Source organism: Macaca nemestrina, chromosome 3 (assembly GCF_043159975.1).
Source record: "Macaca nemestrina isolate mMacNem1 chromosome 3, mMacNem.hap1, whole genome shotgun sequence".
Lineage (NCBI taxonomy): Eukaryota > Metazoa > Chordata > Mammalia > Primates > Cercopithecidae > Macaca > Macaca nemestrina.
The window spans coordinates 19,065,161-19,083,352 of record NC_092127.1 but is presented as its reverse complement, the minus strand read 5'-3'; positions in this window follow the sequence as shown (position 1 = coordinate 19,083,352).

The window sequence follows — 18,192 nt, the reverse complement described above, 5'->3', positions numbered from 1 at the left end:
GGAGTGAGTCAAATACATTTTCAACTATTATCATGATAAGAATTTGAGTCAATAGATATTATTTAGTGGAATAAAGATAAAATAAAATAGTATTAAACATTATAAAATGTTTTAGGCCTACTTAATTCTTAGTTAATATTTTCCTTAGAGTGAAATTTTATTTGTTTCATAATGCTGGGAAGAAATTTAAAATAATTATATTTCTACAGTGAAACACATTTTGTAGAAATTTCTTAGAAGCAATTAAAAGCACAGAACCTGTTATAGAATGAAAAGGACAGAATGATGTGCTGGAGAATGACATTCTCATAGAGAGAAATTTGAACAGATTTTTTAGCTGTACATCATGTTAGGAAAACAGGAAGGATGCTTGCATGTAATAATACTGGGGATCTGAATGCAGGAGGTATGTTGTTTTTGTAGCATATGGAGCTTAAGAGTATTTTATTCTATGGATGCCAAACTGGTTTTAATGTCTAAAGCTCCTAAGTTGCTAAGCTTAACGTATGCATCTAGGCAGTTTACAGTGTTTTACAAGTGCAAAGAAATTTTATTCAGCTGAGAGACTGAGACTAATTTTTAATATTATAAAACCTAGCCTGGACAAATATATGTATTTAATTGATAAGTTTTAAATTCTAAAAGTAAGGAAAATTACAATATTATTTTTTCCTTAGGTTGCAGATAACATAGATTAAACTGTTTTGATCCTGTTTAAATTGTGGGATGTATTAAACAAAATATTGATCAGGTTGCAACAAAAGCTTAGATATTTAAAATATGATTCAATTTGTAAATTTTCTGGAGCAATACATATTACTGCCTCTTATTGCATATTTTGATATTTGCGAATATTTTATTTGCTTATTCACAAATAAGCTGTTATAAAACTGGTAATATTATTTGCTATGATAAATCAATAACCTCAAGAATAAATGAAACATAGCCCAGAAGAAAAGAGGGGATGAGTTAATGATTTAGTTTAGATATTTTTCTGGCAATGATGAACAAGCTTATCCAGGCTATTTCTGCCTTGTCAAAGTGAGTCATCAAGGTAGAATGTCTCCATCTGATTATGTTAATTTCACATTGCTCCATCTCTGGTTTGTTCTGCCTGCTTTAGCTCAGAAAGCAAACTGTACTATTGGAATTACATAATGTGTAACTAACTATGCTCTTCATTGGGTGACTTATGTGGCAATAGGCTATAATTTATGGATTACTTGTATCCTTTTTATTATATAAACAGGTTTATTTCCATCGTCTTTTATCATTTTTACAGAACTCTATAATATAGCTTTCCACTTTAAAGATGAGAACATGAAAGCTTATAGCTTTATGCACTTCATAAACCCAGGATTTGAACATTGGTCTACTTGGTTCTAATACCTATTTTTAACTACTCTATCATAGCACTTACAGATGATAATTCTCTTTCTAAGGAAAACATATCCACAGACGAGCTGAGAAGCTAGAACACTCTAATTGGAGTCTAACATTTTATTTCCTTGTGATATATAAAAGACTATTTCTTTGGCTGTTTAGAAAAAAATTTGTAGCTTAACTTTGAAAAAAAGACAGTGAGGTGATAAAGGTTATCTGGATAATAGTTGTACCATAAGAAAGAACAAAAAAGTGAGAGAAAGGAAAATTAAAATTTATATATAGTGGGTTGAATACAGTGCCTTCCCCGAATTCTCGTCTACCTAAAAGCTCAGCATATGACCTTATTTGAAATTATGGTCTTTACTAATGGAACTAGTTAAGGATGTCAAGATGAAGTCATCCTTGATTCATCCTGGATGAAATAATCCTCATCCTGAAATCAAATGACTGGTATCATTAAAATAAGAGAAATGTGCCTCATTGTGTGAAATCATAAAAGAGTGTTGCTTTTAATAAGCAAATAAAAGTAGGTTATATGTTTGAATAAAGTGCCTATACACACACACACACACACACACACACACACACACACAGACACACAGATCTCAATATATCACAACATGATGAATGTTGAAAGTTTAACATTGATTCAACAAGCACAACAGCTACAATAGGGATGCACATTAATTACTAAGATGTTCCTTAGATTGGCTCAGTCTTGCTTTAGGATGACTTCTCTAGATAAATAGATGGATTTAAAAGGGCATACCTAGCATAATTATATTAACAAAATTCCCTACTGCCAGTATATTCCTAGATGTTTGTATGCATACACACACACACACACACACACACACACACACACACACACACAGCAGATAGATCTTGGCTGGGTGGTTTTTTTAATTTGTGCAGGTTAGATCTTATTTAATCAGTAGCCTAATTGGTTTTTAGTCTGCTTATTCTATCAGCTATTGGATGAGATGAGTTAAAGTCTTCTTTTGTGACTTTGGATTTGTCCATTTCTTCTTTTAGTTCTGTTAATTTTTCTTTACATATTGTGAACTATGGTATTGTACACATACAAGGTTAAGATTGTGATATTATCCTGAATGTATAAGTGTCTTATTCTTATGAAATGTTTCTCTTTATCTCAATTAATTTTTATTACTTTACAGATTTATTTTTTATCTAACATTAAAATACAGTTGACCTTTGAACAACATGGAGGTTAGGAGTCCTGGCAATCCATACAGTAGAAAATCAATATATAACTTTTGATTACCCCAAAACTTAATTACTAATAACCTAACAATGACTAGAAGCCTTATGAATGACATAATTGAATAATATGTATTTTGTATGTAATATATATTATATGTTGTATTTTTCAAAACAAACCATAAGCTAGAGAAAAAATATTATTAAGAAAACGATAAGGAAGCAAAAATATATTTAGTATTAAAATATATTTAGTGTTATTAAGTGGAAGTGAATATCATAAAGTTCTTCATCTAGCAGAGTTTCCTCTGGTTTTAATGCCACCCTTTGCTGGCATTAAATATTTGCTTTAAATGGCCATATAATGACTTTGTTTTTCCTGAATCATATTAGATTATTTAGGTATGCCTTTCCTATAGCGATCCTGCACCCACATAAAAGCCGAATTTTTAATATGAGATAAAAAGGTATTTCACAAAAAGTGCAAGGATTTTGTGCCTGCTGGTGTAGCTGCAGCAATGGCTTCATAATGTTTCTTTTCTTTTCTTTTTTTCTTTACAGTGGTCGTTAAGTGGATTCATTTATCTTAAAATGGTGGGCAACTGCAGCTGCAGACTTCAATCTTTCTTGTGACGTCATGACTTTTTTCTGCATCTTGGAAGTGCTTCCAACATCACTTGGTAGAGGTCCCATGGTGTTATTTAAGGCTTATGGTATTGCATTAAACACCATGAAAAAAAGAGGGAGAAACATGAGAGATCAGCTTTTAATTGCAATATGCAATTTGCTGAACAATTGATCACATATAGATGATCAAGGTCACATGAAATTTTAATCATATACTTGTGACATTTGAATTCACCACCATAGCAACAGGAAGTGGCTATGAAATTATTATAGTTGTATACTATGTACTATGGTTCATTATATGCAGTTATGATTTAATGCTGCATTTTTACATTTGTTAACTCTATTGTACTCTTTGTATTACGTTTGAAATGCATTGTACTTCAATATTTAAAATCTCTATGACACTATTTTTTTCAGTTTTATTCAATTATTATGTGTTTATATTTACACATATATGAGCACTTTCTCTTCACTATTTCTTGCACTTTTCTGGAATCACTTTCATTCTTCTTGAGGAACTAATGTATTTTTTATGGCCAACATATTTGAAAATTAATTCTTTCTAAAAAATCTTTTCTAAAAAGTATGCATAATTCATGTTCACTTAAAATAAATTTTCACTGGCTATAAAAATCTAGATTGAAACGGGGTTTTTTCAGCAATTTAAATATGTCATTCTGTATTATGGTCAGCTCAATAATTACTGAGAAATCTTTTGAAGATATTGAATTTTTTTTCCCTCCTTGCTATTTTCCCCCAATATTTCATTGTTTGGCTAATCTCTGGTTGCTTTTATTTTTTGTTATTTCTTTTGAGTTTTCAACAAATATAATTATATTATGATTTGTTTAGGTGTAGATAACATTCAGTTGGAGAAAACTTACGGCAGGTCCAAAACAAAGACTTAGGTTGGATCTGATTTTACTTAGGATGACAGAAAAAATGGAAGAATATATTTTAAATAAGATAAATAATGTAAATATAAAAATCATGGTTAGATACATAAATTTTCTTTTACAATAAGGTACACTTTATAAGAGTTTTTCATTAAAAATGGGAAGATATCAAAGAATATTAAAATTTGGAAAGGAAATAATAGGTATATAAAGAAAATGGGTAGAATTACTTTTCACTTTCTTCTACATTACTTCTAAGAAAAAGTAATTTGGATAAGTAACTCATCCAAATGCAATGGAAACTTCAATTTATTCTCCACCAATTTGCCCTTTAATAAAATAAATTCCAATGATAGCTGGTTTATTTTGTAATGTCTCAAATGGAAAAATTTGATGTATATTTTTGAAATGACTATCCAGGACTTCATTGTAGATTGAATATGAAGAGGAGCAAGAGAAAGAGAAAGAGAGAACAGAATTGAAGATTAAATTCATATTTAATTAACCAACATTATTTTGGTCAATTAACTCGACCAACTGAGTGTAAGGTGATGTCACTTGCTAAATTGAACACCGTGGTGGGAAAACCCACTTGAGGTAGGAAATAATGAATACATCTTGGATATGTTAAGTTTGCCATTTATGTGATTTACACAAGTGGTATTTTGGATATAAATGTATTATTCAAAGGAATGTCTCTTCTTTGAGAAAATAAATTGAGTCATCTACATATGATTGGTGTTTTAAATAGCGTATTCAGTTGTGTGCACTCAGGACAGGTTAAGAGAAAGGAACAAAGAGTCTCAATACCAAGTACTCTGGAATTTAGAGATAAAGAATAGGAAAATAATCTCAAATCTCTGGTAAGAGAGTAATGATGGCAGTGGTGGCCTGTCTGGAGGAGCTGCTGCCATGACACCAGCTGCAGTAGGGGAGGTGTGGCGGGACTGTGGGCACCACGGAGCCTGAGGGAGCTCAGAACGGGCAGAAGGCCTACCTGCTTCCTAGTTGGCAGGGTGTGAGCCTCACGCTCCCTGGGCATAGCTGCTGGCCGCCCAGCTATGGCTCTGGACCAGGACATCCCTGTGCTCTTGGGGACTAGGAACAAGCAGGAGCTCTACCATCTTGGGTGAAGCTGCAGCCGTTTGGCCATAGGTTTGGAAGTGCCTACTCCTTTGCCTGGCCTCTTTCTGCTCCCAGTGCCTGCTATGATCTCAGAACAAAGTTGAGGCCAAGCTCAGGTGCTGTCACAACCTGGCCAGATGCGCCCAAGCTCGGGGCAGTGCTGAAATGCCAGTCCCCTGCTATCTCAGCTCCCTCCAGATTTGGGGTGCCGATAAGACCAGGAGGGAGCCTGAGGGGGCACTGAAGGTGGCTTGGCACAGGCCAGCAGGTGCCCCTTGGCACAAACAGCTTGGGTGATGGCAGGAGGCAGACAGGCTCCTGGGTGGAAAAAGGTAAATCCCTGGTGAAGCCCCACCTTCAGGCCATGGATGACCTAATGCCTGGGGGCTGGGTTGATGGATCTGAATGGGAACCCATGGTGCCTTTTCTGGGCCCACCCATGGCAGCCATTGAACAAAACACCATGCACTTCCTCCCCTCTGAAGCCCACAAAAACCCAGATTCAGCTAGACTTTGGGAGATGACCTGACGACCAGCTGTGGAGAGGAGTTACCCACTCCTGAGTCTTCTATCTGCCGAGAGCTGGGCAGATGTTGGGACCACCAGCTGTGGAGAAGAGCTACCTAGTTCAGGGTTTCCTCTCTGCTGAGACCTTAGCAGATGTGGAGACTACCAGCTGAGGATAAGGGCTACACACTCCAGGGCCTCTTCTCTGCTGAGAGCTGAGCACTTGTCGGGACACCTTGCCTCCAGTAAGTAGCTATCCACTGCGGGCCTCCTCTGAGCTGTTCTGTTGCTCAATAAAGCTTCTTAAATAAAGCTTCACCTTGTTTACCCTCAACTTGTCCACATACTTCATTCTTCCTGGACACAGGACAAGAACTAGGGACCTGTTGAATGGTGCAGCTAAAAGAGTTTTAACAAAAACAGGGCTTAAACACCCCCATTGCTTGCCACATTGTGGGCAACAAGAAGGAGAGAAGAGAGGAGAGAACATCCTTTGGAGAGCCCAGACCTAGAAGCTACCCAAGTCAGGGCTGTGATCGCCTCTCTGGGGCTCTGTGGTTCCTGGAGTCTTCAAGTTTCTGGGCTCCACAGCATTCCCCAGTGCCAGTTGTGGAAGCTGTATGTGGTGTGTCTGGTTCAGCTGCAGTCTCATAAGGAGCTGGCATCCATGCCAGCGCCTGGGGTTTCCAGCCCCACTGCAGGGGGCATGCCTGGCTGATTGCAATGGCTGGACCACCTGCTTGCTCACTCACACATTCCTGACACTCTGAACCTGTCAAGCCCCCTGGCAGGCGTGAGATTCTAGCCAGTAGTGTGAGTCGAGTGCTGCCTGCCAAACCAAGTGGGTACAACAAGCCCAGCAGGCCCCAGTAAAAACTTGGGCAAAGGCACCACTGGCCACAGAGGTTTCTGGCTGGTGAAGCAACACCCCAAGGATCACATAACAGTAAGGAATCACAATCACTAAAATAAAAGAGTGTTTCCAGAACAAAGCAATGTTCAACATTGAACAAAGAACAAATGAGTGAATTCAGGTTACCAAAGTACCCATTAAGCATTAGAGCCATAACAAAAGCAAAAATTGACAACTGTGACCTAATTCAACTGAAGAAATTCTGCACAGTAAAATAAACTATCAACAGATTAAACACACAACCCACAGAATGGGAGAAAATATTTTCTAACTACACGTCTGACAAAGGTGTAATATCCAGAATCTATAAGGAACTGAAACAATTTAACAAACAAAAAAACAAATAACCCATCGAAAAATGGGCAAATACATTTGCAGACGCTTTTCAAAAGAAGACATACAAGTGGCCAACAAACATATGTAAAAATGTTCCATATCACTAATCATCAGAGAAATGCAAATCAAAACCACAATGCGATACCGTCTCACACCAGTTCGAACGACTATTATTAAAAAGTCAAAAAATAACAGATGCTGACCAGCCTTCAGAGTAAAGAAAATACTTACACATTCTTAGTGGGAATGTAAATTAGTTCAGTCCTTGTAAAAAGCAGTTTGGAGATTTCTCAAAGAATTTGAAACTACCATTAGGCCCAGCAATGCCATTGCTAGGTGAATATCCAAAAGGAAACAAATTATTCTGCCAAAGACACACACACTCGCATGTTCACTGCAGCACCATTCACAATAACAAACACATAGAATTAACTTAAATGCCCATCAGAGGTGGACTGGATAAAGGAAATGTTGTACATATACACCATGCAATGTTATGCAGCCATAAAAAAGGATGAAATTATATTCTTTGCAGCAACGTGGATGCAGCTAGAGGCCATTATTCTAAGCAAATGAATGCAGAAACAGAAATCCAAATACCACATGTTCTCAATTTAAGTGGGTGCTACACATTAGATACACATGAATATAAAGATGGCAACAATAGAAATTGAGGACTACGAGATGGGACAGGAATAGAGGAAGGCAAGGGTTGAAAAACTAACCACTGGATACTGTGATCAATACCTGGGATCACTCATACCCTAAACCTCAGCATCATGCAATATACCCAGGTAACAAACCTGCACATGTACCCCTGAAGCTAAAATAAAAGTTGAAGAAAAAGAATTGGAGCCATGAAGACCATTTACAACTTTCATAAGAGAAGTTTTAGGAAGGCGGTAAGGGCAGAAAGGCATGTATTGAGTTTAAGAGTAAAAACGTGACAGAATGAAAAGTTTCTTTGGAAATGTTTGTTTTGAAACGATTATAGAAAAATGGGATGATGTGAAACAACAGAAGTGTCAAGGCAGAGTCTATATACCAGGAAAAACTTGCTTGTAAGCTAATAATAGTCTACTCTGGAGAATAAGAGGAATTGATAGTTTAAAAGTGAAAATGTGGCCGGGTGCGGTGGCTCATGCCTGTAATTCCAGCACTTTGGGAGCCCAAGGAGGGCGGATCAAGAGGTCAGACGTTCAAGACCAGCCTGGCCAACATGGTGAAGCCCTGTCTCTACTAAAAATAGAAAAATTAGTTGGGCGTGGTGGTGTGTGCCTGTAATTCCAGCTACTCAGGAAGTTGAGGCTAGAGAATCGCTTGAACCCAGGAGGCAGAGGTTGCAGTGAGCCGAGATCAGCCGCTGCACTCCAGCATGGGTGACAGAGCAAGACTCTGTCATGGAAAAAAAAAAAGTGAAAATATATGACTGAAGTATTAAAATCTTTGTATCCATAGCACAAGATACTTACATTTGATAAGCAGAGAGCCACATAGTCTTTGTAATGCTATTACAATTTATTAAAAAAATAAGAGGTATAGCTGTGTATTTGGTAATGTAAAATAACAGAATAAGAATGTGAAGACTTATGAATTGCTTAGGAAATAAAAAACAAGGTCAGAAGCTAAAGTGATGCATGAGAAGACTAATACATGAGAAATATAAAAATTACTTATCACAGAGAGCAAGAGCAGATGCCTTAGAGAAATAAAATAAGGTTACTAGGCGGTACTGAGTGTCCATGGAAATTGGCGATCGTGAGCATATTGTGAGACCGTTTTGTGTAGTGTGCAATTTCTCCTGCAAAATGTTCTTCATATCTGCATGCATGAAGAAGTTTGATTGGTAAGTTCCTCCAGGAAAGAAAAATTTCCATGTAATTGTGAAAAGGGTAAGTTGCAATTTGTAAATTTTTGAAGGAAATTGAAGATCTTAGTGGTGTCAAATGATTAATACAGTTAATGCTTGTATAAGAAATAGGTTATATTTGAAGGTTTTTCAAGTAAAATAGGTTTTGAAGGTAATGCAATTTTTGCTAATTATGAGGTTTTTGATATAATATGAAAATACAATAACTGGATGAAATGGAGCTAATGATCATTAGAGATCTAGCAGTCAAGGAACTTAGAGGCAAGTGGGCAGGGTGAACTAATCATATGTAAGTTGAAGTTTACAAAGAATAGAAAGGTTAGTAATAACTTAATATAATGTTGAAAAATATAAGGGAGTCTATGGTTAACCCCTTCCCACCAAATGCAGAGAGGGTGGCAAATCTGAATGTCATGGACTTAATGAAGAACTTTTACGAGCAGAGGAAACAGGTGGTTTGGAGGTAACCTTGAATTGCAAGAACAGTAATCTTACTTTACAAGTTTAATGTACATGGCATGAGGCTAAATAATCAGGTTACATTTAAGAGAAGAATACCCCCTTATCAGTTAAGGTGAGAGAAAAAATACTATGAAAGAAGATGAAGATTTAGTGGAATGATCTGGTCAAAAACAGGAATTTCCTGGGGCATAGTGGAGCAAGTTTGGAAGGAAGGGAAGAGGAGTGAGAAGGAGATGATAAAAAAATATGTAGAATGAGATAAGAGGAAATAATGCATACCTTAGGAGACTTAGACTTCTGGTGGAATTGAGATAGGTGAGTATTATGAATATTTTTAATGGTTTCCATGTGAAATTATCAAGGAATAGTGAATAAAGTAGGTAAGTCTCATCTTTGAGCTCTTGTTGTAGCAGGCAATGGCAGAATATAAATAACGCTACAAGATATGTGGTGATAGTGCTGTGGACAAACATAAAATCGGATGCAGAATATGGTGTATTAAAGTAGTAATAGAGTGCTATTTTACATTCAATATCTGGGGAAAGCCCTCTGCTAAAATAAAATTTGAACAGAGTCCTGTGAGTATGGGGTTTATGATAGGTGGTAAAGAGGGGAGGTGGTTGTGAGACAGAACATGGAGGGCCTAAGGAACTGCTGTAAGGCCTTTGACATTTATTCAAAATGAATGGACACCGCTGACTGATTTTAAGCAGAGTATCTATCAGACATTTTAGAAGTGGTATTCTGACTACTCTACTGCGACTGAGAAAACATTCTTTACTGGATAAATTTTGAAGGCAGAGTCAACATCAGTTGTGCTGTATTACAAGTGATTCAGAAAAGCAAGAAAATAACCAAGGAGACCTCTAAATATTTGTGAGAGTTTTTCTCCTGTTGAACAGACACTCTATACTGAGATGAAAAAGACAGAAGAGCAGGTTTGTGGGTTGGAAACAGAAGGTTGATTTTATTTTATTTCAATTTTGAGGCAGAGTTTCGCTCTTGCTGCCCAGGCTGGAATGCAGTGGCACCAGTTGGGCTCCCTACAACCTCCACCTCCCAGTTCAAGCGATTCTCCTGCCTCAGGCTCCCAAGTAGCTGGGATTACAAGCACAAGCCACTGTGTCTGGTAAGTTTTTTGTATTTTTGGTAGAGACGGGGTTTCACCATATCGGCCAGGTTGGTCTCCAGCTCCTGACCTCAGGTGATCTGCCCGCCTCGGCCTCCCGAAGTTCTGGGATTACAGGCATGAACCACTGTGTCCCACAGAAGGTTAATTGTAGACATGTAGGTGGAACTGACAAGTCAGTAGGCTGTTATGTGGATTGGTATAAACTGGGGATGTAATTTGGAAGTAAATAGCATATAGTGGTATTTATATCCATGAGACTGGTAGAGATCATGTGAACAGTCTGTGCAGTTTCAGCAAAGGAATTACACAATGAAGCCTATGGGAATCCATATTTTAAGGTTTAGAAGGTGAGGAAGGTCCAGCAAAGCTGTTGACTAGGAATGGCTTAAGATGGAAGAGGAGAACTAACAGCTGCAAACATGATAGCCGTTTCCTCCCTTTCTTCCATCATTCCTGCCATTATTTTCGTCTTCCTCCTTATTCCTAGCTCACTTATTTTCCTCCTTCCAGTGTTAGCTTTTGTCCTCTCTAATTGTACACGTCTTTTTCTTTCCTTTGTTGAGGGGTCGTTTTTATTTGAGAAATAGTTTAGGAAATGCCTTCATTGTTAAATGCTTTATTTATCTCTAAGATTTCAGATGTTTTCTTAGAAAAGCGCTTGAGGAATTACTGGAATTCTGATAGTTCCTCATTTAATATGGTTTATGTGTAAGATCTCTCTTTAAGCATTTTTCTCTAGTATGTGTTGGCAAAAAAAAAGAAGAAGAATCAGCTCTTACCAATTATTTAGCAAGATTTAGGCAAAGCCTTTCAAAGTAATTACTACGGTCTTGATCAATGTGATTAATTTTCTATGTGACAGAAACTTGGAATTGAAGAGCAATCTTTAGAAAAATAAATTTGCAGTGACACAATTGTATCATTTGTAAATGATTAAAAACGGATAATAGTTTGCATTTATGAAGGATAATTGTTCTGAGTGGTTTTAGAAGAGAAAAATTAACATTCCACAATTTACCAAAAATATAAAATGTCTGATTGAGGAAATCATTTTGAATTGCTATTAAAAATTTTCAAGGTGCCGTTAAACTGGAATACACTGTATTTGAAATTGTAGAGAAACCCAGTCCTATACTTTGCATCTCATTTATGACTGTCTTTTTTTGTTTTCTTTTCTTGGAGGCTAATTTAACAGCGATTGAAGCTAATTTTGGAAGAAATATTCTGATTTACTTATTCTTCAAATTATTATTATTATTATTATTCAAACTGAATAGGGAGCATCTGGTAAACCTTTGTAAAATTTTGCTATTTGAGAGCTAAATACGTCTCACATATAAATAAAGCTATGTAATGGTAATATAACTCTGGAAAGCTGATTATCAGAAATAATAAAGTCTCAGGGGAACTGAGAAGCCCTAAGTTATGTTTTGAGAATTAGAATAGCTCAAGGCCATAATGTTGCCTGGCTACTGAAATCATAATACACTCTTATATGGAAACACTGCCACTTAGAGAAATATGAACTCTCTTTAAATTTCAGCTCAAATTTTATTTTAAAAAGGAGCATCACCGTGTTTCTCTAACCATAGATGTGAATAATTTATACAATAAACAATTTAGAATGGGGCACTTAAAGTTGTTTTGTTATAAATTTAAATTTTAAAAAGTATGCAGAATTTTATTTATTTATTTATTTATTTTTGAGACGGAGTTTCACTCTTTTTGCCCAGGCTGGAGTGCAATGGCGCGATCTCGGCTCACCGCAACCTCCGCCTCCTGGATTCAAGCAATTCTCCTGCCTCAGCCTCCTGAGTAGCTGGGATTACAGACATGTGCCACCATGCCTGACTAATTGTATTTTTAGTAGAGACAGGGTTTCTCCATGTTGGTCAGGCTGGTCTTGAACTCCCAACCTCAGGTGATCCACCCCTCGGCCTCCCAAAGAGCTGGAATTACAGGCGTGAGCCACAGCACTCGGCCCAGAATTTTAAATACTCTTATTTTCATAAAAGACTTTATAATTCTTTATTGTATACATATTCATGCATATATAATGTGCATTTAAATATTATTCATACAATTAATTTTAAAAGATCTTAAATGTTTTGACCATCCATGCACTCAAAGGTCATCATGTGGGCTGATATGTTAATTAACTTGATTGTGGTAATCAGTTCACAACGTATACATATACCCAAAACATGTGTACATTAAATATATAGAATTTCTATTTTTCAGTTATACCTTTATAGAGCTGGAAAAATATTATGAATATATATTTAATGAAAGTTTGGGTGAGGTCCATATTTACACTTCTCATGTATGCCACCACTTAAAAATATGTGTACACTGAAAAAGGTACAGGGTTTACAAATAGAAGAACTTTTAAAGGGTAACTTCCTATCTTATCCTAGCTTGTAAAATTTGGGTAGATCACTTTACTCTCGGAGATTTCATTTTTTATCTGTAAAATAAAATCAAAGATTCTCTTTTACATGTTTAAAATGGCTGTTATAAGGCTGAAATTTGGTCTTTGAAGTAATGATGAAAAAATATACAAAATTTATAAATGCATTAGAAGGGGAAAGAACACTTCTAAAGTCAAATATGAGGTCTGGACTATCCTAAGACCAGGCATTGATCCTACAAGAAACACATGCTAAAGACTATGTTTTATGAGTATAGACATAAATATATTCAACATAATGTTAGCAAATAAAATAAGCATATAGATTTATTCAGTCTATTTATTCTCTATCTATAAACAAATGCATATAAATTGAAAAGAAAGAAGTAAAATTACTTCTATTTACAGATTGCTTGACTCCAGAGTCTGGAAAGTTTCAAAAAATCTATAAACATTCCAGGTACTAGTAAGCTCAGAACAGTTTCATGATACAAGATGGACATACAAAAGTTAATTGCATGTCCATGTAATAGCAATGAAAAGTTGGAATTTTTAAAAAAATTCACTTTAAAACCAAAAATATACATATAATATGTATGCTAAAAACTACATAATTTACATCAAGTAAAGCAAAGGACACATAAAGGGAGCAATATGCAGTGTTCATGGAGCAGAAGACACAATACTTCTACAATATTAATTTTTCTCAATCAATCTATAGTTTTATTCCAATCTCAATAAAAATTCTAGCAAGCTCTTTTGTGAATGGTGACATCCACAAGCAGATACTGAAATTTATATTAGAGAGCAAATCAACAGGAAAAGGCAAAATGATTTTGAAAAGAACAAGTTGGAGAATTCACACCTGAGGATTTCAAGAGGTATTCTAAAGGTACAGTAATGAAAATACTGAGTTTGCAGAACTGCATAGTAAATGTGTGTTTATTGCTGAAATGAATGTATATTCATGAATGTATATTGGTGAAAAGATAGAGACATAGATCACTGAAACAGAACAGAGTGCAGAGTAGGCCCACATAAATGTAGTTAACTGATTTTCTTTTCACAAAGTTGAAAGGCATTTTCATGGACAAAGGATGGTTCCTTTCAACAAATGATTGTGTGATAATTGGAAACAAACTTCAACAAATACCTCATAACTTAAACAAAAATTATCTCAAAATGGATCTTAGACTTGTGTAGAAAACCTAAAACTATACGACTTCTAGAAGAAATTGTAGATAGAGTCTTGTGACTTTGGGTTAGTTTTTAGCTATGATAGCAAAGCACAATCTATATAAGGAAAAATAGAAAAATTGAAATTTATAAAAATAAAAATATTTTGATATTTGAATAATAATGCTTAGATCAGATTTCTCAAAAAGACTTGTATCCACAATCTATAAAGAACTCTCAAAGCATAATGTTTAGGAAACAAACATTTTATTAAATACATGACAAGGAGATTTAAGCAGACACTTCATCAAAGTAGATATTTAGATGACAAATCAGTATATGAAAAGATGGCTCGATATCATTAGCCATCAAGAATGTGCAAAATAAAGCCAAAATGAGATACCACTTGATATGGTTTGGACCTGTGTCCCCACTCAAATCTCATGTTCAATTGTAATTCCTAATGCTGGAGGTGGGGCCTGGTAGGGGATGATTGGATCACGGGGACAGTTTCTCATGGATGGTTTAGCACCATTTTCTTGGTGCTGTTCTTGGGACTGTGAGTAAGCTCTTGTGAGACATGGTTGTTTAAAAGCATATGACACCTTCCCTCATCTGCCTTCCTCCTGCTCCAGCCATGTGAAGTGCTGGACCCTGCTTCACATTCTGCCATGATTTTAAGTTTCATGAGGCCTCCCCAGAAGCTGAGTAGATGCCAGAATCGTGCTTTCTGTACAGCCTGCAGAATTGTGGCCAATTAAACCTATTTTCTTTGTAAATTACCCAGTCTTAGCTACTTCTTTATAGCAATGGGAGAGCAGACTAATATACCACATGGTTATTAGAATGACTAAAATTTAAACTGAATAAATGACCAAGAACAAACTGACAAATAAACACCTGACAATTACAAGTGCTGACATAGATGTGAATCAACTGGAACTCTCATATCTTGCTGGTGAAAAACTAAAATGGTACAACCACTTTGGAAAACAGTTTTGCAATGTTTTATAAAGTTAACCATACATTTACCAATAGTGCTTCAAACCCACTCTTAAATATTTCAAGAGAAATAAAAACTCATTTTTACACAAAAATCTGCTCAGAATGTTTATGGTAGCTCTATTCCCCTCAAACATAACTTTGTCTTTTAACTGATAAATACACAAACTATGAAGCATTTATATAATAGTAATACTTGCACATAAAATAAAAACTATTAGACATGCAAAAACATGAATATATTTCAAGTGTAATTTGCTAAGTATAATAATCCAGATTCAAAGGCTACATTGAATAATTTCATTTATATGACATTGTGCCAAAGACAAAACTATAGAAATTAAAAGCATTATTAGTTGCCAGTTGCAGTTGAATTGACTAGAGGGGGATACTAGGGAAATTTGGGGGATTAAAATGTTTTACATCTTCATTATTGTGGTAGTTACTATACAGTATATGTCAAAAATTCAGAAATAGAGTGTCCTATATATTAGATCTTAATAAACCTGAGTAAAAAAATGTAAAAAGCACTACTTAAAGCATTGAGTTGAATAAGATTTAATACAATTTCTGTTAGGAAACTATTTCTTAAATAAGGAGGAAATAAGTCATAAAAAAGTGACAAATTTCATATTATTTAATTTTAAAATATTATTCATCAATAGATACCATATAATGAAAAAGTAGACTCGAAATTGGAGCAAGTTATTTAAAACAATCTATGCAAAGATTACTACACAGTGTACAGTTGATAAAAGGTAACGAAAAAATCAAATGAAACTTTAACAAGGCACACAAATAGGCATTTTTTAAAAGAGGAAAATTGAAAAGCCAATAATCACTTGAATGGATACTTAATAGGAGAGAAGTTAAAACCACAATTGATAATATTTTATGGGCCATATGGCCAGGGACTGTGGGTGGCCTCTATGATCTGAGAGCTTTCTTCATCAAGAAACTGAAACCTTCAATCTGCAACCACAAAACTATGAAATCTACCGTAACCTTGAGAATCTTGGAAGCAAATCTTTCCCCATTTAAACCTCTTATGACTGCAATTCTCACTGACACCTGGATTGCAGCCTAGTGAGACTTTGAATCTGAGAAATCAGCTAAATCGTGTGCCAGGGCTTCTTACCTATAGAGATGGTGAGATAATAAAGGTGTGTTGGTAAGATCATAAATGTGTGTTCATTTAAGACAGAAATGGAAAACTAACATAATCTTTATTCTCAGTGTATTCAAATCTAAAATGGAGACATAATAATATTTATCCCAAAGGGTTGTTTGATCAATTCATTTACTACAGGACTCATATGGAATTTGATAAATAACAGCTCGGGATCCACTTAGAGACTTTAGGCATTAGGTTGTTGCAAAGGAAATTGTGGGTTTCGCGATTACCTTTAATGATGACACCGCAATTACTTTTGCACCAACCTGAAGGCACTGTTTGAAAATGGATTCCTCTAAATTTAAGGAATCTGTGACTTCACTTTTTAGGACCGAAGATAATGTTATATATAGAAGTGAATGGCCCAGGACCTGTGTAATTTGATAAGAATGGGTTAACTCTACTACGTGCAACTTAGAACTACAGTGGTCACGATGGGGAAGTTTTAAGTCAAGAGGCACACTAGAAATAAAAAAGATTCAAAACTTAAACAAATGGAATATATTTTTGATGGACATTCAGAGATTTCTAAAAGACTAAATGAATAAAAAATAAAAACTGCCTCTCTTAAAAAGAGAAATGAGAAATCTTAAAAGTCTTTTTGTGAATATTAGTAAAAATCTTTGGCCATCTAGGTGAGTAAACACATGTTCCATCAGTCAGAGAAACCCATCTGGATACAATTTTTTAAAACTAAATTAGTGAGCTTCATATTATTGTACTTGGCACATAGCTACAAATTTAAAAACAAAAACTGTAAGATCTGCTTCTACCTCTATGTTTATTTCAGTTTGTTTGTATGTCTGTATGTTCATGTTTCATTTGATTTTTTCGTTACCTTTTATAAACTGTATACTGTGTAGTAATCTTTGCATAGATTGTTTTAAATAACTTTCTCCAATTTCGAGTCCATTTTTTCATTTTATGGTATCTATTGATGAATAATATTTTAAAATTAAATAATGTCTGTATGTAAGTGTGTTATTTTTCTACTTCTAGATAGTATGACAAAATCAATTTATAAAAGAACTCTATTAATTAGCCTAAAGAAAAATAATCACTTATATAAATTAAGTATTCCTTAAACATTTAAAAATATGAAAACTAAACAAAAATATTTGTTAAGCCCACACAATCTGAAATTTTGTAAATAAAATATAGTAAATAAAAGACAGTTAAATTTTGTCAGTCTAATTCAAACAAGCATGTCTTCATAGTTGTCAGCATTAACTATAATACAGACAGGTGTACAACTTTCACTACTTACATTTACTAGTAAAATAAGCTCCTATTATCTTTATATTACAAAATAAGTCAGTAAGAAATATAATTCTTTTGCTAGCCATTTAATGTGTCATTTTCACGAGCAATCCAAGCATAATTGTTAAAAACAAGTGAATTAAATAGACGTAAGATAAAATTCCCTTGTGAAAGATGTCCTCCCCATATCAGAAGGTTTTTAATACTCTTATCGTCGAGAACAGAAAGTTGAGGCTGAGAGATATCTGTACAAGGATTTGATTTTTAGGTCTAATAAAAAAAAAAAAACCCAAGAGGATAGAAATTAAATTTTGTTTCCCCCTACAGCTTTTTATTATCAGAAGACTAAAGATAGTTGGTACTGCTAGTAAACATGTCCTGAGCCACACTGAAAAGTTGTACTAAGGAGAAGCATATGCTTCCAGAAATTGCATTCACAGATTTGCTGGTCTGCAGAATGCTGGTGTTCACAATTGCTTGCTCTCTAACTTACTTTGGAAATTAAGATTCCTGAGAGTTAAGAATTTCAATTATCCCAATTACTAGAAACAATACGGGGGACAGTTCTATATGCAAGTATAGTAATGGCCCCCTATCCATAGTTTTCTTTTCTTTTTCTCCTTCCTTCCTTCCTTCCTTCCTTCCTTCCTTCCTTCCTTCCTTCCTTCCTTCCTTCCTTCCTTCCTTCCTTC